General features: G+C 42.1%; 2 long non-coding RNA genes and 4 other non-coding genes across 6 annotated transcripts; 4 read left to right on the forward strand and 2 right to left on the reverse strand.

Moving 5' to 3' along the window:
• Window positions 1-3,265: 3,265 nt before the first annotated feature.
• On the forward strand, window positions 3,266-3,338 carry trnar-acg (transfer RNA arginine (anticodon ACG)). Its single transcript has one exon. It is a non-coding gene; the product is annotated as a tRNA-Arg (tRNA).
• A 2,377-nt stretch (window positions 3,339-5,715) lies between these two features.
• Window positions 5,716-5,788, forward strand: trnar-ccu (transfer RNA arginine (anticodon CCU)). The gene has a single exon. It is a non-coding gene; the product is annotated as a tRNA-Arg (tRNA).
• Window positions 5,789-11,590: 5,802 nt separating this feature from the next.
• Window positions 11,591-16,507, forward strand: LOC148637952 (uncharacterized). Its single transcript, XR_015931133.1, has 3 exons — window positions 11,591-11,700; window positions 16,130-16,321; window positions 16,445-16,507. It is a non-coding gene; the product is annotated as an uncharacterized LOC148637952 (long non-coding RNA).
• On the reverse strand, window positions 12,511-12,592 carry trnas-uga (transfer RNA serine (anticodon UGA)). Its single transcript has one exon. It is a non-coding gene; the product is annotated as a tRNA-Ser (tRNA).
• Window positions 15,173-15,254, reverse strand: trnas-acu (transfer RNA serine (anticodon ACU)). Its single transcript has one exon. It is a non-coding gene; the product is annotated as a tRNA-Ser (tRNA).
• A 177-nt stretch (window positions 16,508-16,684) lies between the features above and the next one.
• LOC148637955 (uncharacterized) lies at window positions 16,685-20,782 on the forward strand. Its single transcript, XR_015931134.1, has 3 exons — window positions 16,685-17,179; window positions 17,279-17,425; window positions 20,054-20,782. It is a non-coding gene; the product is annotated as an uncharacterized LOC148637955 (long non-coding RNA).
• The last annotated feature ends 3,616 nt before the right edge of the window (window positions 20,783-24,398 follow it).

Raw genomic sequence — 24,398 nt, forward strand, 5'->3', positions numbered from 1 at the left:
ACTTAATTTTAATCACTTTTAATTAGAGATTTTATTAAAAATAGTGCAATAAATGACTAATTTCACAAAAATTAATGTAATATAAAACGGATGTTTTCAACTTTAATGTAATGTTTTAGAAACTAATATGTCTTCAAAAATGGTTGTTTTTCACTCCTATGAATGAAAACTGTTGTTATATGATGTTTTTTTTTTCAAATTTTAAATGATCATTTTTTCATGGAGCTTTGAAGGGGATGGATTCACCCTCCTTTAGCCAGGACAGAGCTCCAGGAGCCTGGGTAGGATTCTAGCTTTCTCCCCTTGCAGGCACCTGGCACAGAAGACATCATTTTTTTCCTTAAAATCTTTTTTTTTTGTGTTCCTTGTTGCTCCAAACTTAATTCTATTCACTTTTAATTAGAGATTATATTAAAAATAGTGCAATAAATGACTAATTTCACTAAAAATACTAAAAGTAATATAAAACGGATGTTTTTAACTTTATTGTAGTGTTTTAGAAACTAATATGTCTTCAAAAATTGTTATTTTTCACTCCTAGGAATGAAAGCTGTTGTTATATGATGTTTATTTTCAAATTTTGAAAAAGCAAAGGATTCTAGCTTTCTCCCCTTGCAGGCATCGGACACAGAGAACCTCATGGTTTTCCTAAAAATCATTTTTTATGTTCCCTGGTGTTCCAAACTTAGTTTTAATCAATTTTAATTTGTTATGTTACAAACAGGGTAATAAAGTCTTAATTGGACTATAACTAATGTCATATTGTCTGCTACAAAACTGATATTTTCAGCTCTATTGTAGAGATTCTAGAATCAACTAATAAAGAATTGAAATAAAAAAAGGGCATAAGAAGACATTACCAACAACGACCACAAGATGGAGATATTTTCCAAAGAGGCAAGAGGGGCAAAGCTGCGATAAGGTAAAATCATTTTTTGAAAGAGATTGTTGTCAGAATGCACATCCGTATCCCAAACAGAATCTCTAGTAAAATATGATCATTTGTGAAACAGGCAAATGAGTGTCAGCTACAATATGATTGCTACATATCTGCATTTGTTGGTATTTAAGGAGTAAGAGTGCAGGTTTAAACCTGCGATCCAGTGTGTTGAAGAATTTCACAACACTACCTCTAGCACATATGGAAATAAATCCTCATAATGATTATTGCCCTGGGCATGTACCAAAAAATCAGTGAGCATATATATATATATCACTGGGTTGAAGCTAGAAACACAGAATAACTGCAAACACATCCTAAATACAGTGTTCCAGCACCTTTGACCTCATCCAGAACGTATCATTTCTTGAAAAGGATTGCTGTCCGAATGCACATCTGAATCCCAAACAGAATCTCTAGTAAAATACGATCATTTGTGAAACAGGCAAATGACTGTCTCAGGGGCCCATTTCTCATTGTCAGACACATGTATGCAATGCTTTCACTGTGCATTGAGCAATAGGGATCAAAAACACCGCAGGTAAGGTTAGAAGTCATGTTCTATGATCATTTCTTTCAGCATTAGGGACTAAATATACTAAACGTATGATGCTAAAATGTTATTTTTACATATATTAATGTAATAAATGATTGCTTATGCTTTATAAACAAATCTAATTATAATAAAAGCTTAAGTTTTGTATTTATCTTGTACCATAGAACATGATTTTCTTTGTATTTCAAGCCCACAAAGTGTCCAAATGATGCACCTTTGATGCTCCAGATGATCTTTTTCTTTTTTTTTCCCTCGTACTCGAGGGTCAATTTCCTGTTCCACACGCGATTTCAACATTTTCCTTGGGAGATGTCAAGCCAGCAAGCCACTGCTGTGGTTCAGTGGCCAGCGTGGAGTTCAGTGGCCCTGTTGTACACAGAAAGCACATTGAGCTCCTTGGACATGAAAAGTTCCAGATAAAAGCCATTTGTCATCCTTTCTCTTGGTGTCGATGTTGCTATTGTATGTAAAGGTGGCAACTTGCTCAGCGAGCAGGCGGAGCACACACCGAATGCAGATGTGTCTGAGTGGTGTGTCCAAGTGGCTGCAAAAGGACAGCACTCCTGGGGCGCTGTGGCTTAGTTGGTTAAAGCGCCTGTCTAGTAAACAGGAGGCCCTGGGTCTGAATCCCAGTGGATAACCGCCTACGGCTAGACTTAATTAAATGCAAGTATTCATTTCCTGTCTTTAACGCGACTTGTTTTTCTTAAAATTGATGGAATTTGCAAAACATGAAATACAAACATTGCTAATCAGCGCTAGCGGCTGGCAAAAAAAAAGAAGTCAGCAATGTTTTTTTTCTTTAACCTTAACCCTGCTAATGGAGAAGAGTTAAACGACCGAGTCTATGCAGCTTAAACGGTGCTCATGTCGGGTTCTTAGCTGAAAGGGTGGTAAATCACGCTCACCCCAGTCCTTAATCTTTTAAAGAGGATACAAAATTGAACCTAGTCGCCACATCACATACATCCTGTTCAACGATAAAAAGGTGACATCTATCCTCGATCCAGAGTAAATCCCACGTTGAGGGCATCTTTTTTTTCACTTTACCGTGAATCGGGCTCGGCTGCACAGAGGAGAGAGCAGAGCAATGAGGTCACGGGGACAGGGGAGTCACACGCTGGCGGTTTAAACACGCGGAAGAAAACTGAGGGATCCACAGTATGTGGACCCTCCGTGCGCCATCAGTCCACACTCTGGACTCTGAATCCTGCCATCCAAGTTAAGATCTCGGCGGAACCTGAGGCGCAGTTCCTTCTTAAAACGTAATCTGGTGAGCATTTCTAGAATCGTACTTGTATAGATGCAGCCTTTAATGTGTTGCTAGGTTAAAATTGATGACTTCTTGAACTTCAGTAGGCAACTGCCCTCTTGATTTCGGATTTAATTTCTTTATTACAGGGGCGCATTTATGAAGACAGAGTCATGTTCAGGTACTTTGCTTGATGGAGGAAGCATATTTCGGACTCTGTGATCTGCTCACCTGGAAAGGTCTGCTGTACTACTACAAGAGAGAAGTAGAGTCTGGAAGAATGGACAATTTTATGATGCTTTGGAAGATAATGTTTTTTTTTTCTTTGAAATCGAAATGAATCAGAATATCAGTGCAAAAGACAAACTCTTGGTTTGGTTTAAAGAGATATGGTTTTAAAACAGACAAGATGTAGAAAACAGGTGTTTCTCACTTTTGGAAAAGAATGGACCGGGGGTAATATTTTACTAGTTGCAGTGCTGATCTCACTGGGTTACAGTCCTGCAGTGTCACACCAGGGCCAGTGGCGCAATGGATAACGCGTCTGACTACGGATCAGGAGATTGCAGGTTCGACTCCTGCCTGGCTCGGGTCGTTTTTAAACGCATCGGGCTACTCCCTAAGTAGTCTGTGCTACTTACTGTATTGTAATCGTACCCAGTAAGAGATTTCCTTCATGTAAATGAACTGCACCTGACAGCTTTAGAAAAACACCTGGGCTCAGTACGGTGCTGAGAGCTCAGCGTTGCTGTTCTAATTAGCACGCACTGCATCGGCTATGAGCCCGAACCTTTCAATTATTCCGATCAGTAAGTCAACACGTAGTCCACATGAACGGTAGAAATATTCTCGTCTGTCTCTTGTTTGTATAGAACTGAATGTCCCTGACAATGTACTGTTAGTTTTAATTGAAGAACGGCATTTGTGTTCAAATATACCAGACAAGTTTACGTAACTGCTCATGCGACACTCAGTTGTAATTAGTCAAGAAATAAAGTCGAACAACAGCTGCGGGTTTGATTCTGAACGTATGAGATTGCAGCGCCTTTTACTTTCATTGACAAATGATAGAGATTCGAAGAGAGATCCTTCAGACCAGCAAGCAAACCCACGGCTATTTCGGTTTTCTATCTAGGCAACGTTGGTGTCTGCAATAGCATACATGAAAGCGTGATGCAATTTCTGTGGCTACATTTGTTGCACGTCATGCACAGTAAGAGTGTTTCTAACACCAAATAAAAAGTCAACAATTAGCGATCACGCCTTCTCCTCAGTTAACCCACTGAAACCCTTGCTGTTAACAGTTCTTTACTGCGTGCTTTGCCAGCACCTACATATCGTGTCGGTTCTTTCAGCTTTATTCATTAGGTTTTCAAAGGCATAAGTAGAGCACCAGAGGTGCGAACGCAAAATGCGTGGTTATCTGAAGAATTGATTTCCACGGCAGCGGGTCCAAACGATTTCGCGTTTTTATAGTACCAGGAAAGGAGAAGCGGCACTTCGCCTCTGCCGCGCAGGCACAAGGCGACGTGCGGCAGACGCCGGAGTCGGCAGGTTTCGAACCTGCGCGGGGAAGCCCCAACGCATTTCGAGCCCATCACCTTAACCACTCGAGCACGACAAATGCGAGCTCAATGCCGCCGCATTCCTCCTATAATCAAACACGGACTGCGAGGTGGCTGCGGAAACCTTTTTAAAGTTGGTCTTCGTTAAAAAAAATACCTTTCCAAGATTCGTGCCGGCAGACAGACACGCCTCAGAGGGTTTAAGGCTGGCTTCACGTTCAAATGGTAAAGTCCCCCAGTCCGGATGTCAAAATGCAACTTTGGCAGACAGAAAAAACATCAACAAACCAAAAATGTGGACAAGGATTTTACAAGCTGCACCACACTGCACTTTCAAAAGCATTTACATTCGTGTTAGAGGCAGGAATTGCCTTTGATTTGCGCGCTTACGAACGCCATGGAAAACGAAACAAAACTAAAGCCCTCAGCTCCTGCACTTGATTATAATCCCGTTACGTGTCGAAGCAGGAATTTACGTCATCCTACCACTGCAACACGGGGAATAGAGGGAAATGAGCACAAGCTACGAATTGTCTCTAATCAGTCCCTACAGTTGTAAGACGCCTGGAAGCGTGCACCCCCATCATTAATCTTTGCGCATCTGTGCAAGGTAAACTCTGGAGCAGTCTCTGAAACGGCTCAAAGGAAACACGTGATTGATTCCATGTGCATCTGGGGTTCATTTCTTATTTACATTTAATTCAAGGGAAAGGCTTGGGTCAGTTTCAGACGGCCTCCAACAGCGAGATTCAAGCGCCCCACCTTCAGCCCAATCTGCGCCGCCAGAACGCCAACGGCTCCTCTGGTCTCCGGGGTGCGGTTGTGACCCCGTAACCTAAAGTGTTGGTGGCAGACAAATGGAGACTAACAGGTGATGTCCTAGGACATGACTACATTGTGACACTCGGTGGGGATGGTGACCATTGCTTGGAAAAGAGTGCGAGGCCCCTTTAGAAAAACATTTTGTTAACAGGCATTCTGCCTCAGCCTAAACACCTATAGCTTGCAAAGCGCATGCTATTAGACAGGCACCTCTGCAAGACCTTAAGAGTCTCTTAAACTAGTGATAGTAAGGTGTTCCCAATGGGCGATGTTTGGCTTTCAAATCATCTCTCTGTGGAAGCGCCGCGATGCAGCTGTTTAAGGCTTAGAAGCAGCTGACTGTTTCACTACCTAGCTGATTACTGTCAGTCAGGGAGCTCAGAGGTGAAAAGCCTGTCTGAGAGACAATTCGCCGTCGATCAGTTCAATATGTTCCGTACCAACTCGGCGCACCTGAGATCATCTTGGTAGCTGTGTAGCTCAGATGAGTGAGAGCGTGTGTGTGTGTGTACCACCGTGATTGGATGCCGGTCCTTCTCAGGTCACAGTAAACCTTCTGCTGCCTAACTTTCCCCAGTGTGCCCCAGTGGCCTAATGGATAAGGCACTGGCTTCCTAAGCCAGGGATTGTGGGTTCAAGTCCCATCTGGGGTGCTCCTGTCCCATTTTGAGCGTACAAATGTCCTTGTGATTTGCAAAGCTGCAACCCCACCTTACTCAGTGAGCATCTCTGCTTTTCTCTCACATACAGTTGGGAGAAAAACTTTTGTAAACAGCCCTTCGGAATGATGTGGATTTCTGCATGAATGGCTCCTAACATGTGATCTTATCTTTATCTAAGTCATAATAATTAATAAAGAGAGTCTGATTTAACAAACAACACACGCCCAACATTTGACATTGCTGTTTCTTTATTGACCAAATGGTTTAAACAATCAAGGTCATTGATGGAAAAAGTACGTGAACCCTTATATTAAGGAGCTAGTGGAACCTCCTTTATGACAAAAACCTCAACCCCTACTTTCTGTAGCGGCTGGTCAGACCTGAGCAGCGGTTAGGAGGTATTTTGGCCTATTCCTCTATGAAAAACTGTTTCAGTCATGTATATTTTTGGGATGTCTTGCGCTGAACGGCCTGCTTCAGATCACGCCACAGTACTTCAATGGGATTGGGGTCAGGACTCTTACTTGGCCATCCCAAAATACGGAATTTCTTCTGTTTCAGCCACTCTGTTGTTGATGTACTCCTTTGTTTTTGTCATGCTGCATGACCCAGCGTCTTTCGAGTTTTAGATCACAGGCAGACACCCTGACATTCTGCTGTAGATTTTCCTGATACATCTTGGAATTCATCGGTCCCTCGATGATTGCAAGCCGTACAGCCTCCGCCATGCTTCCCAGGTGGGATGAGGTTTTGGAGTTGGTATGCAGTGTTTTGTTATCTCCAAACATAACGCTGTGCACATTTACCAACAAGTTCAACTTTTGTCACGTCTGTCCACAGAACATTGTTCCAGGAGTTGCTGTGGAACATCCATGTGGTCTTTAGCAAACTTGAGAGGGGCAGTGGTGGTTTTTTTGGGGGGGAGAGCAGTGGTTTCCTCCATGGTGACCTCGCATGATCACCACTCCTGTTCAGATTTCTTCTTATGGTGGACTCATAAACACAGACATAAGACAAAGTCAACCACCTGTTCGCTAGATCCCATCCCCACTCAGCTAGTCAAAGATTCCCTCGAAGGACTGGCAGGACCTATAATTAGTATGATGAATGCATCGCTTGCGTCAGGCGTTGTACCTGATCAATTTAAGGTAGCGGTTGTTAGACCGCTCCTTAAGAAGTCAAATTTGGATCCACAAGTTCTTAACAACTACAGGCCTGTCTCAAAGGTCCCATTTCAATCTAAAAGTCTTGGGAGAATAGTTGTTGCCCAACGTCAATCGTATCTGGATTCAAATAATATACTTGAGAAATTTCAGTCTGGTTTCTGAAACTGCATTAACAAGAGTCATAAATGATATTCTCTTAGCTACTGATGCGGGGAATGCAACAGTGCTTGTGCTTCTAGATCTTAGAGCTGCCTTTGACACGGTTGACCTCTCTGTTTTGTTACACAGGCTTGAGTTTGAGGTTGGCTTATCTGGAACCGTCCTTCAGTGGTTTACTTCACATTTTACTCATCGTTTTCATTATGTTCAAATATCTAATAATTGTACTGCTTCATCAATGTCACCAGTTCAATTTGGGGTACCAGAAGATCAGTGCTGGGACCAATATTGCTCTCTCTCTACATGCTGCTGCTAGGTAGGATAATCCGAAAAAATAATATGAACTTTCATTCATATGCTGATTGCACTCAAATAAACATTTTGTTTACACCAAACGACAGCTCTTCTATTATCACTTTAGTTAAATGCATTAATGAAGGAAATACTTGGATGTGTGAAAACTTTTTGTTACTCAACTCTGAGAAAACTGAGGATCTGTTGATCGGAGGCAACAATACTGATAGGACTACTATAACTTCAGCACTTAACTCAGAGGATTTAAACATTTGCCTCAAAGAGACAGCACGTTACCTAGGCGGCATATTAGACACAAGGTTCTTAACAACTTGCATTGTTAAGTGCCTTGGGAAGCCCTTGTTGTGAAAGGCGCTATATAGAAATACATTGATTTGAACTGAATTGACAATGTAAAATGTTGTGTGTGTTGTTTGTTAAACAAGACTGTCTTTATTTATAAAAAAATAAAAGGAATTTGCTAGGAATGCAAACGTTAGGTTGCGCTTCTTCATGCTGCATCGTCGGCATGAGTGGAGCTTTTTAAACGTCTGTACTTACTGCGCCCCATAAGAAATCGTTTGTCCCCGTTCAAAAGCGATTGTGCGATGTCCTGCAGTGTTCGCAAAGCAAACCTTTGACAGTTTGAAAAGAGGAATTTATTCTGCTTCCTGTGCGTGCGTGCAGTAGTTACAAAGTTGAACGTCTTTACATGATCTGCTGCAGTTTTCAGTGGGAGGGCTTTGTCAGATGGCTTGGAAAAACGCACTGTGTTTCGGCTCGGGAAACATCATGAGAAGTGTCCTGCATGTTTTCTGTGTATAGCTGTCTTTTAACGCATACAGAATTCATTCGAAATCATTGGATTCTCCAATTAACAAGAGTCCCTTAAAGGATGAGTCAAAGTAACGTCTAATCGGATTAGTTTCCTTAGAGCTGGTTCAGAGTTTGCTCAAGAGTTTACCTTTCACAGATGCGCAAAGAAGAATGTTGGGGGTGCACGCTTCAAGGTGCCTTACAGCTGTAGGGAGTGATTCGAGACGATTCGTGGCGTGTGCTCGTTCCCATATACCATACGCCCCGGGGTGCAGTGCTAGGATGACGTACAATACCGCTTGGGCACGTAACGGCGTTATATGCAAGTGCGGGACGTGAGGGTTTTCGTTTGTTCGTTTTGTTTTGCTCTGCTTTGCTTTGTTTCATGGTCAAGAGGCGTAAGGTAAGTCGTAATCCAGGGAGAACACTTGTGGCAAACAGTCCGAGGTGAGAGGCGAGGTCCAAAGTCGAAAAGGCAGAAGGGGAGTCCAATATCCAGAATAAACGAGGTAATGGAAAAAACGCCAGGTAGAGCTCTCAAGGAGTAGACTCAATACCAGCGGGAAGCAGGTAAAGATGGTAAAAATAGCACTGCGTACCGCACGGTGGAGTGTGTGCAGGTGGGTTAACTCGTGCGGCGGCGTTTGTTAATAATCACCCACTGCTGGTGCTGATTAGATCGCTTAAGAGTTGGTCTTAACTGCCTGGCGGTCATGACAAGCTCCTCTTTAAGCTGTGGTTTAGTTTTGCATTCATGTGTTTCTAGAGCAGTTATTTATGGGGGTGGGTGGGTCTTTCACAGAGGCTCAGGACAAATCCCCTGCATGAAAGTCTACTGTGTGCGTTCAAACAGGTCAAGAGCCAGGCAGGAGGACAATGGACAGAAGCAGCAACGAACTAAAAATAAAAGAACGAATATGAAAAAGCCACCATCTTTTTCTTTTTGACATTTTCCGACTTTCATGCAAGCCAGGACAAAGTTGCTCGTAGCTACTTGTGGATTCAAATACTCTATCGAGTGCTTTGATGAGTTTTTGCAATTTGATTGTCGTCCTGTCAGCCTGTTTCTGTTTTTTTTTTCAATCTAGTGATGGAAAGTAAGAGGGAAATGATGGAGCAATCAATAACCGCTCCGGAAAAATGGCAGAAAGAAATGGCCCGTCACTAAGGACATTTGTGAAGCAGAGGAGTGACATCACCACAAAGGCGACTTATTCTGCTGATCGTTTTGGTGAATAATGATTGAGGCGTGTTAAGAGAAAGGTAGCTGCGTCAGCATGCTTAGGCTGCAAAGGATAAAGCAAAGGTTTACTCCATGCTGAAAAGAGAAGAAAAGAAGCACAACGTTTCGGCTGTGGAGCCTTCTGCTCCATCTTCTTTAGCGATGGTGATGATGTTTACATTGGAAAAACTGAGACACGCATACTGGAGGGGCTTGAACCACCAACTTTTCAGTTAACAGCCAAATGTACTAACCGATTGCACCACAGAGTCTGACGGTCTTTTGTGCTCCCTACATTTGCAGGTTTATGGTCAAAGAAAACAATCGTTTGCGCTTCTTGTAGCCAGCAATATTTTTTCACTGACAACCAAGAAATTGATTTCATCTTTCACAAAATGTATGGATTTCTTCAAAAACAAGTTATTCCAGAAAGGAAATGAATTCTTGCATTAAACTGAACAAAGCTGTACATGTTTGTCTGAAATGATACATTTGGCACAACAAGACACGGAGAGAGGCACCGCTGGTATTCAGACCCAGGATCGCCTGCTTACTAGGCAGGCACTTTAAGCCACTAGGGAGCACCGCACTTTTACAGACACTTGGACACATCTGCGCTCGGTGTGCACTTAACACACTCTGAGCCCGTTGCCTCTTTCCCGTTTAATAGCAGAACTGACGCCAAGAGAAATGATGAGAAATGGCATTTATCGGGCACTTTTCATGTCCAAGGAGCTCAATGCCCTTGACACCTCCCCAAGGCGACAGAGCTGTGCATTCTTTGGCGACACCATTTTTTCTTTTGTTTAATTTCTATACTTATTGGTAGAATAAAAACGATATGTCATGTACTGTAAGGTAAATGTCTCTTTTCATGGGGAAAGCTAGCACCAGAAAATGTTGTGTTTAGAAGAAGTGATTTAACATGACACGTGACCTAATTTACCGGAGCAAAAGCTCACCCAGCAAGCCCTGCTTTACTTCTACAGGAGAGAAGTACTGTAGAGTCTGCAAGATGTTTAGCTGGGTAGCTACGTCAGCATGCCTCGGCTGCAAAGGAACAAGTAATAGGTTTATTGCATGCTGAAAAGAGAAGAACGGAAACACAGCGTTTCAGCTGTGAGGTCTTCTCACACCTGAAGAAGCCTCACACCTGTAAAAGGCTCCATGGTTTTCTTTCTTCTCTTTTCAACATGGAATACACCTATTGTCTGCAAGATGTGACAATTTAATGGTGTTTTGGAAGAAAACCTTTTTTCTTTGAATTCAAAATCAATCGGAATTTCAGCACGACACAACACTTTTTCTGTTTTAAGGAGATGATATTTTAAACCTGATAAAAATAGTAGGAAACACAAGTTTCTTGCTGTGAAAATTTAGATGGGGAAGTGTACTACTAGTAGCAGTGTAGAGCTCTCTGTGGTGGAGTCCAAGCGCATGTTCTATGGGCCAGTGGCGTAATGAATAACGCGCCTGACTTTGGATCAGAAGATTGTAGGTCTGAGTCCTGCCTGGCTCGTAAGGCTTTTAAACCTCTCAGGTTCCTCGGTAACAGGTTGCCGTCATGTATATGAACTATAGAAAAGCATTTGCCACAACCCATAAATTAGCACGCAAGTGCGGGCTAGTTAACACAGAACTGTATGGAGATCATCTCCAGCTCCGAGCTCAATTGCAATGAAAAAACATGCAGAACAGAACTGGAGAGCAGCTGAATTTGTGCTCAGTAGGGTGGGGAGGACTCAGCATTGCTATTGTTCTAATTGGCATGAACTGCAGGGGATCTGAATCAGAACATGTCAGTTAGTTCGATCATTGCGTCAATATGTAGGCCACGTTAATACAGAATTATTACTTTGTCTGTCTCGTCTTTGTATATAGCTGAATGTCCCTGACAATTTCATGTTAGTTTTTAAGAACGACATTGGTGCTAATATATACATATATAGCATATAAGGAACACATAAACGTTTAGTCCATGCTGAAAAGATAAGAAAATCGCCACAACGTTTCATCTTGGAATAAATCTTTACTTGTTGTTTTGCAGCCTACCCATTCTGACCTAACTCCTCCCTTGAAATTCCCTAACAGATAAGGGTACGTAACGGCTCATGCGATGCTCAGTTGCAATTTGTCCCAAAACAAACAAGAACAGCAGCTGAGGGTTTGAGTTTGAACATGCACTGTATTAAAGCAGCTTTTATTTCCATTGATAAATGCTAGATATTCCTACAGAGATTCTCCAGGTGAGTAAGCGATTCCTGTTTCTGTTTCTATTTCTGTTTCATATATATATACAGTATATATATATGTTACATGTGTCTCTGCAATAGTATAAATGTGTTATACACTATCAGGGGCTGCTTTTTTGTGCACCTCATCTACAACAAGGGTTTTTTTCATTTATGTTTGTGGACCTTCACCATTTGAGGAAGTTACAGGTATGGTGAGCAATGACTGACAATGGCACGTACTGCGTATTCCTCACAGAAGTGTAAGCAATTTGTTCTAAAAAACACCGGCTAAAGTCCAACATCGTTAGCAATCTTATTACTTAAACAGAATTAACATCAATAAACTGTAAGGTGCTGGTACATGCGAGTAGATTTGATCTTCTATTAAACAAAAATGCAATTACAGCTCTAAAAAGGTCAACCTAGACTTCTGTAACAGATCTGTTCAGGTCATCGCTGTTCCTCTGACCTTGTGAGTCTTTGGAATTTTAAAAGTGTATTTTGCTTGCCTTTCATGTGGTCTGTGTACAAGTCACTGTGGCGTATGCGGTCCTACACAGCCTTGCTATAGACGTGACGAGCCTCCGCTATGTTGCAATGGAGAACAGGTTCAGTATGGAGCTGCCGAGAAAATTCAGCTGGAAAGCTCGTTGCAGAAAAGCATCGTTATCTGCGTCCAGCTGCAAAGCGTCACTAGTGGGTGCTGAAGAATCGATTTCACAGGCTGCGGGTCCAGGCGATTTAGAGTGTTAAAGGTCCCAGCGAAAACAAAACAGCGCTGGTCCTTTTACACGCACGCACGAGAGCAAATGCAAAGGACACCGTAGTCGGCAGGATTTGAACCTGCGCAGGGAGACCCAAACAGATTTCAAGTTTGTTGCCTTAACCACTCGGCCACGATTACAGCGAATACTGCAGCTGTTGGCGTCTTGCTACAATCGAACAGGGAGTGCGAGGCGGCGGCGGCGGCAACTTTTTTCAAGTTCGCTCTCCGTTTAAGAAACCTTTTACGCCATACGTGTAAGCAGACACACACCTCAGAGTACTTAAGGGTGGCTTCAAGTTGGAATGATAAAGTCTCCCCGTTCGGACATGAAAATAGAACTTTCTTAGACAGAAAGAAATCAACAACGGAGACATGTGGATGACGATTTCAGTCACTGCACTTTGAATAGCATTTTTACTCGAGTTACAGGAGATGCACGAATGGCCCTTGACCTACGCTCTTACGAATGACTTGGAACATTCAAAGAGAACAGCCCTCAAGTCCTGCGGTTTATTATAATGCTGTTGCGTGTCGAGGCAGTATTTGACTTCGTCCTACCGTTGAGACACGGGGCGTACTGTAAATGAACTGCACCTGACAGCTTTAGAAAAACACCTGGGCTCAGTACGGTGCTGAGAGCTCAGCGTTGCTGTTGTTCTAATTAGCACGCACTGCATCGGCTATGACCCGAACTTTTCAATTATTCTGATCAGTAAGTCAACACGTAGTCCACATGAAAGGTAGAAATATTCTCTTGTCTGTCTCTTGTTTTTATAGAACTGAATGTCCCTGACAATGTACTGTTAGTTTTAATTGAAGAACGGCATCTGTGTTCAAATATACCAGACAAGTTTACGTAACTGCTCATGCAACACTCAGTTGTAATTAGTCAAGAAATAAAGTCGAACAACAGCTGCGAGTTTGATTCTGAACGTATGAGATTGCAGCGCCTTTTACTTCCATTGACAAATGATAGATATTCGAAGAGAGATCCTTCAGACCAGCAAGCAAACCCACGGCTATTTCGGTTTTCTATCTAGGCAACGTTGGTGTCTGCAATAGCATACATGAAAGCGTGATGCAATTTCTGTGGCTACATTTGTTGCACGTCATGCACAGTAAGAGTGTTTCTAACACCAAATACAAAGTCAACAATTAGCGATCACGCCTTCTCCTCAGTTAACCCACTGAAACCCTTGCTGTTAACAGTTCTTTACTGCGTGCTTTACCAGCACCTACATATCGTGTCGGTTCTTTCAGCTTTATTCATTAGGTTTTCAAAGGCATAAGTAGAGCACCAGAGGTGCGAACACAAAGTGTGTGGTTATCTGAAGAACTGATTCTTCTGATGACTACAGAGAGCTCGCCGCTGCCGCATTCCTCCTTTAATCTAACACGGAGTGCGAGGTGGCTGCGGAAACTTTTTCTAAGTCGCTCTCCGTTAAAAAAAAAATACCTTTCACAAAATACGTGCCGGCAGACAGACACGCCTCAGAGGGTTTAAGGCTGGCTTCACGTTCAAATGATAAAGTCTCCCCGTCCGGATGTCAAAATGCAACTTTGGCAGACAGAAAAACATCAACAAACCACAAATGTGGACAAGGATTTTACAAGCTGCACCACACTGCACTTTCAAAAGCATTTACAATCGTGTTAGACGCAGGAATTGCCTTTGATTTGCGCGCTTACGAACGCCATGGAAAACGAAACAAAACTAAAGCCCTCAGCTCCTGCACTTGATTCTAATGCCGTTACGTGTCGAAGCAGTAATTTACGTCATCCCACCACTGCAACACGGGGAATAGAGGGAAATGAGCACACGCTACGAATCGTCTCAATCACTCCCTAGAGTCGTAAGGCGCATTGAAGGGTGCACCCCCATCATTAATCGTTGCGCCTCTGTGAAAGGAAAGCTGTTGAGCAGTCTTTGAAACAACTCGGATGAAACACTTGATTGCTTCCATGTGCATCAGGAGCCCATTTCTTATTTTCACTTCACGCCGCCCAAAGCATTTCTAACACAGGAGATTCGCGTTTGGGAATGCTCCCTGCCCTACAAATAAAACAGGTCTACGGGTCTGAAACCTGCTCCACGGAAAACAGTTCTGTTGCGCTTTTGATCAAAGGGAGATTCGCTGTTCTTACTTTTTGATGACATAACACCCAAAGGGGCTTCTTTGGAGCTGGATTCCAACCAGCATCCTAAAGTTTCTTGGCGGTACCCTTTACAGTCCTCTGTTCGGTCGACAAGGGACAGAAGGGGGCAGCTTTCCTCACACATACAGTGCAATGTACTGTAGTGTTCCCGTTCATTGAATTCGCAGTTCTGCATCAGACCTCTAACTCGTTTCCTTAGCTTGGATTTAAGCCACGAAGCAGGCTTCTAGTGTATAAACGTCTAGAGGAATCACAAACTATTTGAGAGGCCATCATCCCAGGGGGAACTGACAAAGTCTATCCCTAAACACCTAGCGCAGTCTCTCGAGAGACTGTCAAAAATCGCTTTCTCCGTTTCTCCGTGCAAGTAAGTGAAAACGCGGTCTCAACCCAGAGCCACTTGGCAGCAGCGGCACGTAAATACTGTTACTGCCACTGCTGGATACCGACGTTAGCCTACTATACCATGTTCAGCCACCGCTAGAAAATGTACGGCTCTAGTACCGGAGCAAACAACAGGAGGACCAACGTCGAACAGGCACACATATCAGACATGGAAAGCGACGAAGACGGGATTCGAACCCATGCGTGCAGAGCACAATGGATTAGTAGTCCATCGACTTGGCCACTCGGCCACCTCGTCGAAACTTGATAGGTAATGCGCTCCTGTCTAGTAAACAGGAGATCCTGGGTCCGAATCCCAGCGGTGCCTTCTTTGTTCTGTCTTCTCGAACAGAACTGGTCCTTACGGACAACCGCCTACGGCTGGACTTAATTAAATACAAGTATTCATTTCCTGTCTTTAACGCGACTTGTTTTTCTTAAAATGGATGCAACTTGCAAAACATGAAATATAAACCTTGCTAATCAGCGCTAGCGGCAGGCAAAAAAAAAAAGAAGTCAGCAATGTTTTTTTTCTTTAACCTTAACCCTGCTAATGGAGAAGAGTTAAACGACCGAGTCTATGCAGCTTAAACGGTGCGCACGTCGGGTTCTTAGCTGAAAGGTTGGTAAATCACGCTCACCCCAGTCCTTAATCTTTTAAAGAGGATACAAAATTGAACCTAGTCGCCACATCACATACATCCTGTTCAATGATAAAAAGGTAACATCTATCCTCGCTCCAGAGTAAATCTTACGTTGAGGGCATATTTTGTTTCACTTTACCATGAGTCGGGCTCTGCTGCACAGAGGAGAGAGCAGAGCAATGAGGTCACGGGGACAGGGGAGTCACACGCTGGCGTTTTGAATACGCGGAAGATCACTGAGGGATCCACAGTATGTGGACCCTCCGTGCGCCATCAGTCCACACTCCGGACTCTGAATCCTGCCATCCGAGTTAAGATCTCGGCGGAACCTGAGGCGCAGTTCCTTCTTAAAACATAATCTGGTGAGCATTTCTAGAATCGTACTTGTATAGATGCAGCCTTTAATGTGTTGCTAGGTTAAAATTGATGACTTCTTGTATTTCAGTAGGCAACTGCCCTCTTTATTTCGGATTGAATTTCTTTATTACAGGGGCGCTTTTATGAAAACAGAGTCATGTTCAGGTACTTTGCTTGATGGAGGAAGCTCATTTCGGACTCTGTGATCTGCTCACCTGGAAAGGTCTGCTATACTACTACAAGAGAGAAGTAGAGTCTGGAAGAAGGGACAATTTTATGATGGTTTGGAAGATAATGTTTTTTTTTCTTATGCTGAAAATGAAAGGTAGTTGTTTCTATATGGACTCAGTCTTTGGAATTTGTATATATATATATTTCAGTGATCCATCAGCCATTGCTTCTGTATTGTAATTCAATTTCTCTTTTAAAATTCCTTCCCCACTTCTAGGACCTGCAGTTGCTGAACTCCACAATGGCTTCTATTGGAAAGTCTGTGACTGAGACCAAGTAAGTGTTCACTTTTTTATGAAACCATTATTTATTTAGGAGCAATGAGCAATTCTTATATAAATGCAATAAAATCATTATGCTCAAACTATGAGAGAGAAAATTAAGGATAATTTAAGAAATCAGTCTTAGCTTGTTTCTATACACAGATGGTATTATTTATTTTCAAAGGAAACCCGCGAGGATTCCCCTGGTGTGCAAGATGTGCCTGAATACTTTTGATCAGCTTCCTGCTCACTTGAAGAGGGCATGTATGAAGCACGCCACGGCAGAAGAGATCAGGATGGCCTCTCAACAGGCGAGGGAGGACATGATGAATCACCTGAAGAACGGGGTCATCGTGGATTACCACAGAATAGAGATCGTGTCTGGTGAGGCAAACAGGATAGTGGTTGTAAGGCTGCTAGAGTCCTTGGGCCTTTTTGTACATGGGAAGCCTGAAGACACATCGGCAAGGTGAGATATTTTTAATCTGTAAGGCTTCTGTAGTTTCTTTTTGAAATCATTGTTACAACATATTATGTAAAAGCATGTTGAAAAGAATCTACCTGCATTCCAGCGGCCCTGAGCAAGAGGCCGCTGTCCAGGAGGAAGAGATGCCAGAGGCTGCTCTAGAAACTGAAACAGAAACGGATAAGGAAGGGGAAGATGTGAGCTCTGAAGAACTCTATCAGCAGTAAGACTTTTTATTTTTCAGATGTATGTATTTTTTACTAAAATTCTAATTTGTCTTATAGGTATAAAATGTTTAAACCAGTGTTTTATATCTTTACAGGCCCTGAGTAGTTAAAAAGTATCAGCAGGCCGGAAGAGAGTGGCCCAAGCTGGACTCTATAGAAAGCACTCCCTGGATGCTCCTCTCCTGATTGGATTCAAACAGTACCTTACCAAGGATCTGGGAGTGGCAAATTATTCTCAGGAGGTATTTATTTTTTAAAGGCATTAAAAATTAAGCAATGGTATCTTCATTGTAAATGTTTTTATTTCTTAGCTTAAAATTCACCCATGTGAAATGATGTCAGCCATAAACATCATGACTCTATATTTCCTACCTGAATCTATTCTACTTAAATTATTACATTATACACAATTTGAGTTCATTTTAAAAAGTAAAAGGTAATGAAAGGAATGCATTTTTATAAGAAAGATAATACCGATATGCATGTGATAATCTTCCTTATATCATGTAGTGCGTCATTTGGACACTTTGTGGGCTTGAAATACAAAGAAAATCATGTTCTATGGTACAAGATAAATACAAAACTTAAGCTTTTATTTTAATTAGATTTGTTTATAAAGCATAAGCAATCATTTATTACATCGCTTCTTGAATTAAATCTTTTGACAAGAGGTAAGACTTCTATTTTACATTTAAACCCATGTTTAGCTGTGTTTTTTAGATTTAACTGAACCAATTTCTGTGTGATAATGTCCTTGAATTCTGACAACATCACACTAAATTACATGATATAAAACAGCTAATGTTTCTAGAGATAAAGTTTCTGGGATGCTTCTAATTACTTTTTATTACCAGGGACAGTTTAATTCACCTTGTACAGTACTGAAAGACCAAGATGCTTTTTTTAAAGTTATTTAACATTTTATATTATGTTGTCTATTATGGCAACATGATGAGCTTGGTGAAACTTGGAAAAATACTGCTTGGCCACTTATCTTAAGATAAAGATAGGATAAAGGTTTATCTTTTGCACCTACCTGACCCCCAGGGAAGGCCAATGCTTTCTCAGTTGATGGTTCCCTACAGTAGACTGTACCTTATCTTCAAAGGTAATGTATATTGACCCAAATCAGTTTTGGAATCCAATCTACTGACGAGATGGAGCACATCCTTTTTTCAGGATTTTAGCATCATACGTTTGGTATATTTAGTCCCTAATGCTGAAAGAAATGATCATAGAACATTTGGACACTTTGTGGGCTTGAAATACAAAGAAAATCATGTTCTATGGTACAAGATACATGTGTCTGACAATGAGGAATGGGCCCCTGAGACAGTCATTTGCATGTTTCACAAACGATCGTATATTACTAGAGATTCTGTTTGGGATTCGAATGTGCATTCGGACAGCAATCCCTTTCAAGAAATGATATGTTCTGGATGAGGTCAAAGGTGATGAAACACTGTATTTAGGATGTGTTTGCAGTGATTGTGTGTCTCCTGCTTCAACGCAGTGAAATATAGATGTGCTCCTGTAATTCATTGGTACATGCCCAGGGCAGTAAGCAGTCTGAGGATTTATTTCCAGACGGCATAGAGCAGTGAAGCAGTGAAGTAGTGCAACACACTGGATCATTATATTATTAGAATCTATTCTACTTAAATTATTACATTATACACAATTTGAGTTCATTTTAAAAAGTAAAAGGTAATGAAAGGAATGCATTTTCATAAGAAAGATAATACCGATATGCATGTGATAATCTTCCTTATATCATGTAGTGCGTCATTTGGACACTTTGTGGGCTTGAAATACAAAGAAAATCATGTTCTATGGTACAAGATAAATACAAAACTTAAGCTTTTATTTTAATTAGGTTTGTTTATAAAGCATAAGCAATCATTTATTACATTAATATATATGAAAATAAAATTTTAGCATCATATTATTACATACAGGTCTCTAGCTTCAACACAGTGAGATATATATATATGCTCAGTGATTTATTGGTACATGCCCAGGGCAATAATCAAATTGAGGATTTATTTTCAGATGGGCTACAGGTAGTGTTGTGAAATTCTTCAACACACTGGAACGCAGATTTAGGCCTCCTGCACTCTTACTCCTTAAAAACCAAAGAAATGAAGATATGTAGCAATCACATTGTAACAGGGTGACAGTGACTTAATGCTTATACTAGTGGACTTCTGGTACCTTTAGGGTACGGTGTTCCCTGAAGGGCTCTCAAACCCCGCATTTCAGATGCCTAGCTGTATCGCCGATGTGTTGCACCTCAGAATCACTTTTAAACCTTACCTCTGGTATCTTTAATCCCTACTGCTCAACGCATGGTGAAAGTATTGCATAATTGTGTCTGAAAATGAGCAATGTGCACCTGAGAGACTCATTTGCCTGTTTCACAAATGATCATATTTGACTAGAGATTCTGTTTGGGATTCAGTTGTGCATTCTGACAGCAATCCCTTTCAAAAAACGATACATTCTGGATGAGGTCAAAGGTGCAGGAACACTGTTACTTGTTCCTTTATAACCCGGTTATTGATGTCATTAACAACATTAATCCCAAACAGAGCTGTTGGACTCCCTCCTCTGGCCGTTTTCCACCAGTTGATTATTTCATCAACCAATGCACTAATCAAGCTCCCAAGGCACTCTCTATACCCAGTAAACATAGGTCTAACCTCACCCAAGGAGAAAATCAGGCGCTCCAGTCTCTCCGCAACAGGGATGATATCGTCATCAAACCAGCGGACAAAGGAGGTGCTGTTGTGGTGTGGCGTAAGGATCTATATATCTTTGAAGCCTCTAGACAACTAACTGACACTTCTGCCTACCTCCCTCTCCAACAGGACCCTACCACTGACTACCAAAAGGAAGTGGTATCCACCATTTCCCTTCTTATCAGCAGTAACGAGCTCCCCCAGGAGGCGAACCGGCTCATCATGGAACATCCACAGGTATCTCAATTTTACCTCCTCCCCAAAATCCACAAACCGGACACCCCTGGACGCCCCATCGTATCAGCATGTAACTGTCCAACTACTTACATCTCAGCCTTTCTCGACAGCCTCATGAGACCGCTGGTTGAAGATCTTCCCTCATACATCAAAGACACCAACCACGCGCTCCAACTTTTCAATGATTTCCAATTTCAGGGTACCGAATGCCACATTTTTACCATGGACATCACATCTCTGTACACCGTCATTCCCCATAATGACGGCCTTACAGCCCTCAAGCACACGCTGGACAAACACACAGTGCTTGATCCACCCACCCACACCCTGGTACGCCTTGCAGAATTGGTCCTCACACTGAACGCATTCTCTTTCAATAATCTTTTTTACCAACAGGTCAGTGGAGTTGCCATGGGCACCAGAATGGGACCCAGCTATGCCAACATTTTTGTCGGCTGGGTAGAAGAACGCTTCTTCGCTTCCTACACTGGCTATGTCCCTGACCTCGGCTGGGTAGAAGAACGCTTCTTCGCTTCCTACACTGGCTATGTCCCTGACCTCTACAAGTGATATATTGATGACTGCGTCGGTGCCGCCACATGCTCCAGCGATCAGCTTGAGTTCTTCCTGCACCATTTAACCAACTTCCACCCATCCCTCAAATATACGGTTAACATATCTTCCACCACTCTTCCGTTTCTAGACATCCACTTGTCTATCAACTACCCCCGACTGTCCACTTCAGTTTATTACAAACCCACGGATTCACACAGCTACCTCCTGTACAGCTCATTTCACCCCAACCATACTAAAAACTCTCTTCCTTTTTCACAGTTCCTTAGGTTACGATGACTATGCAGCGATGACATCGACTTCGAGAACCAAGCCCTCGAAATGTATTCATTTTTCATCAACAGAGGATACCCCAGCAGTGTGATTGACAGGGCCCTTGCCCCAGCCAAAAACACCCCCTGGACCATCAACCCGATCAGGAACTCCCGCCGTAACAACCACATTCCTTTGGTGCTTCCTTACCACCCTAACACACTTCCTATCCCCAGGACCATTAACCACAACTTTTCCATCCTACAGGATGATCCCTCCATTGGGGCCCTCTTTTCTGATCACCCTATCATCTCATATCGCCGACCACCTAATCTGCGTAACCTCCTTGTTCACAGCTCCCTTGACCGCCCTCAACAACCATCCACACCAGGCACTTTCCCTTGCAACAGAGCTCGTTGTATCACCTGCAAGTACACAGCCACCACCACAATCATTCAAGGCCCCTCAGGACAATTCCGGATCACCCAGACAGCATCTTGTACTTCCAGCAACCTCATTTACTGTATCTCTTGCAGTAAATGTCCAGCCATCTACATTGGAGAAACAGGAAGGAGACTCGGAGACCACTTCAGAGAACACGTCAGGGCTGTGAAGATTAAAGATCTCTCCAAGCCCATTGTTTCTCATTTCACCTCTGACGGCCACGACCACTCTAATCTCTCCGTCTTTGTTCTCAAAAACGTTTTTCCGAACTCATACATCAGAAAGACCACCGAAACTAAAATTATTCTTCAGCTAGGATCACACATTCTCCCTTCCCTTAATAACAGACTACTGTTCTTTTAAATTTTCTCCATTCATTGGAAGTTTCATTTCACACCTCTCTGCACCCATTCTGACTTCACACCTCTTGATTGGCCTCTCTTTCTGTCCCCTGCTCCCGCCTCTCACTCCTCCTCCCTCCCAACCTTTGTTCTCCCGCTACTTTACCTCTGCCTACTGCCCTGTCTCTCTCACACCTGAAGAAGGCTCCACGGCCGAAACGTTGTGTTCTCTTTCTTCTTTTTTTCAGCATGGAATAAACCTATTACTTGTTCCTTTGCAGCCTACGCATGCTGACGCAGCTACCCACCTGAACTACACTGTAGCTAGGATGTGTTTGCAGTTATTCTGTGTCTCTAGCTTCAACACAGTGATATATATATATATGCTCACTGATTTTTTGGTACATGCCCAGGGCAATAATCATTATGAGGATTTATTTCCAGATGTGCTAGGGGTAGTGTTGTGAAATACTTCAACACACGGGATCGCAGGTTTAAACCCCCTCCACTATTACTCCTTAAAAACCAACAAATGCAGATATGTAGCAATCATATTGTAGCAGACACTCATTTGCCTGTTTCACAAATTATCATATTTTACTAGAGATTCTGTTTGGGATACGGATGTGCATTCTGACAGCAATCTCTTTCAAAAAATGATTTTACCTTATCGCGGCTTTGCCCTCTTGCCTCTTTGGATAATATCTCCATCTTGTGGTCGTTGTTGGTAATGTCTAGACACTATCTCCATCTTGTGGTCGTTGTTGGTAATGTCTTCTTATGCCCTTTTTTATTTCAATTCTCTATTAGTTGATTCTAGAATCTCTAGAATAGAGTTGAAAACATCAGTTTTATAGCAGACAATATGACATTATTTATAGTCCAATTAGAAATGTATTACCCTGTTTTTAACATAATAAGAAATTAAAACTAAGTTTGAAACACCAGGGAACATAAAAAATGATTTTTAGGAAAACCATGAGGTTCTCTGTGTCCGATGCCTGCAAGGGGAGAAAGCTAGAATCCTTTGATTTTTCAAAATTTGAAAATAAACATCATATAACAACAGCTTTCATTCCTAGGAGTGAAAAATAACCATTTTTGAAGACATATTAGTTTCTAAAACACTACAATAAAGTTAAAAACATCTGTTTTATATTACATTATTTTTTGTGAAATTAGTCATTTTTTGCACTATTTGTAATATAATTTCTAATTAAAAGTGTTTAAAATTAAGTTTGGAACAACAAGGAATACAAAAAAAAAAGATTTTTAGGAAAACCATGACGTCCTCTGTGCCCGATGCCTGCAAGGGGAGAAAGCTAGAATCCTACACAGGCTTCTGGAGCTCTGGCCTGGCTAAAGAGGCTGAATTTATCCCCTTCAAAGCTCCATGAAAAATGATCATTTAAAATTTGAAAAAAAACCCATCATATAACATCATACAGATGCAGCCATTCAAAATGCGCTATAAAAACCCGCGGTACAGTAACCTACCCACAAGCCACTGCAGGGCACCGGAGGGCACCGCGGTAAGTGATTGGCTGGCCAAAATGACCGACAGGGGCACTGGTGGTGTAATGGTTAGTAGTGAAAAGATTTAATCATTTAATGACTTTACTGTGCACATTTTAATCCGCTTAGTTTTGAATATTTATATGGATTTTACCACTAAAGGGAAATTTTAGTAGCTGAGCATAAAGAGAAGAGGAGCATAACGCATCTGAAGGTCATAAACGATATTAATTTAGGAACATAAACATTACTGTATTACATAAACTGTACTGTGTATGGCTGGTCTTGGTAGTTTAAAGAAAAAATACACACCAGTCTTCCATTTCTCCCTAAACATTTTAAGCATGAAAGTTTTATGAAACGGTACCCAAATATGCGATTGCTGTATAGAATGAATTTTAATTTTAAAAAATGATTTAACACGAACATTAAGCTGTTTACATCTTCCGCCTGAGAACAGTCACCCGTTGCTACCCAACGCAGAAACACAGCCACTAACTAGCAAAGAGAGGACATTAGCTAGCCAATATGATAAAGAAATAAATGATTATTTTGTTTATTTCTTTTGCAAAATTATTTGAACATTTCCATCGATTGTACAAGCACTTGGAAACTGTCCAATCCCTAGTTCATCTGGCATTTTACCGGTCTGGCGCCGGTCTGTGTTTTCTAAGATATAATGCCAGCGAACTCTTGTTTTTATGTCCACTATAACAGACAATCTCCTTTGCTTTTAACCGAGCGTTTAATAATTTCCTAAAATGAAAATGATTTACTTTATTTCCCTCACGGGATCAATAAAAGTATCTATCATCTGTCTAAACTATGGGACAGAATTCTGGTGTCACGGACGTCCAAAGGGACTAACTGTGGGGAGCAGGAGAGCGGAAAAAGACCCATATGCGTAGCGGCGAGACGGGAAAAAGGCCCGGGCTCATAGTGCAAAGAGTTCAGGAATGCCGTATAGAAACCTATGCCCTCAGGGAGCGGACGTGGGGCGCCCTGGTGCTAGGCGGGTCTCAGGACATCCGAACGTCAATGCTGATCCAGGACAGAGTGCAAGACCCGGGAATATATAGCCCAAGGGACAGAGAGGGACAGGAAGGACAGCA

The sequence above is a fragment of the Lepisosteus platostomus genome, unplaced genomic scaffold, assembly GCF_059453375.1.
Source record: "Lepisosteus platostomus isolate fLepPlt1 unplaced genomic scaffold, fLepPlt1.hap1 Scaffold_104_H1, whole genome shotgun sequence".
NCBI lineage: Eukaryota > Metazoa > Chordata > Actinopteri > Semionotiformes > Lepisosteidae > Lepisosteus > Lepisosteus platostomus.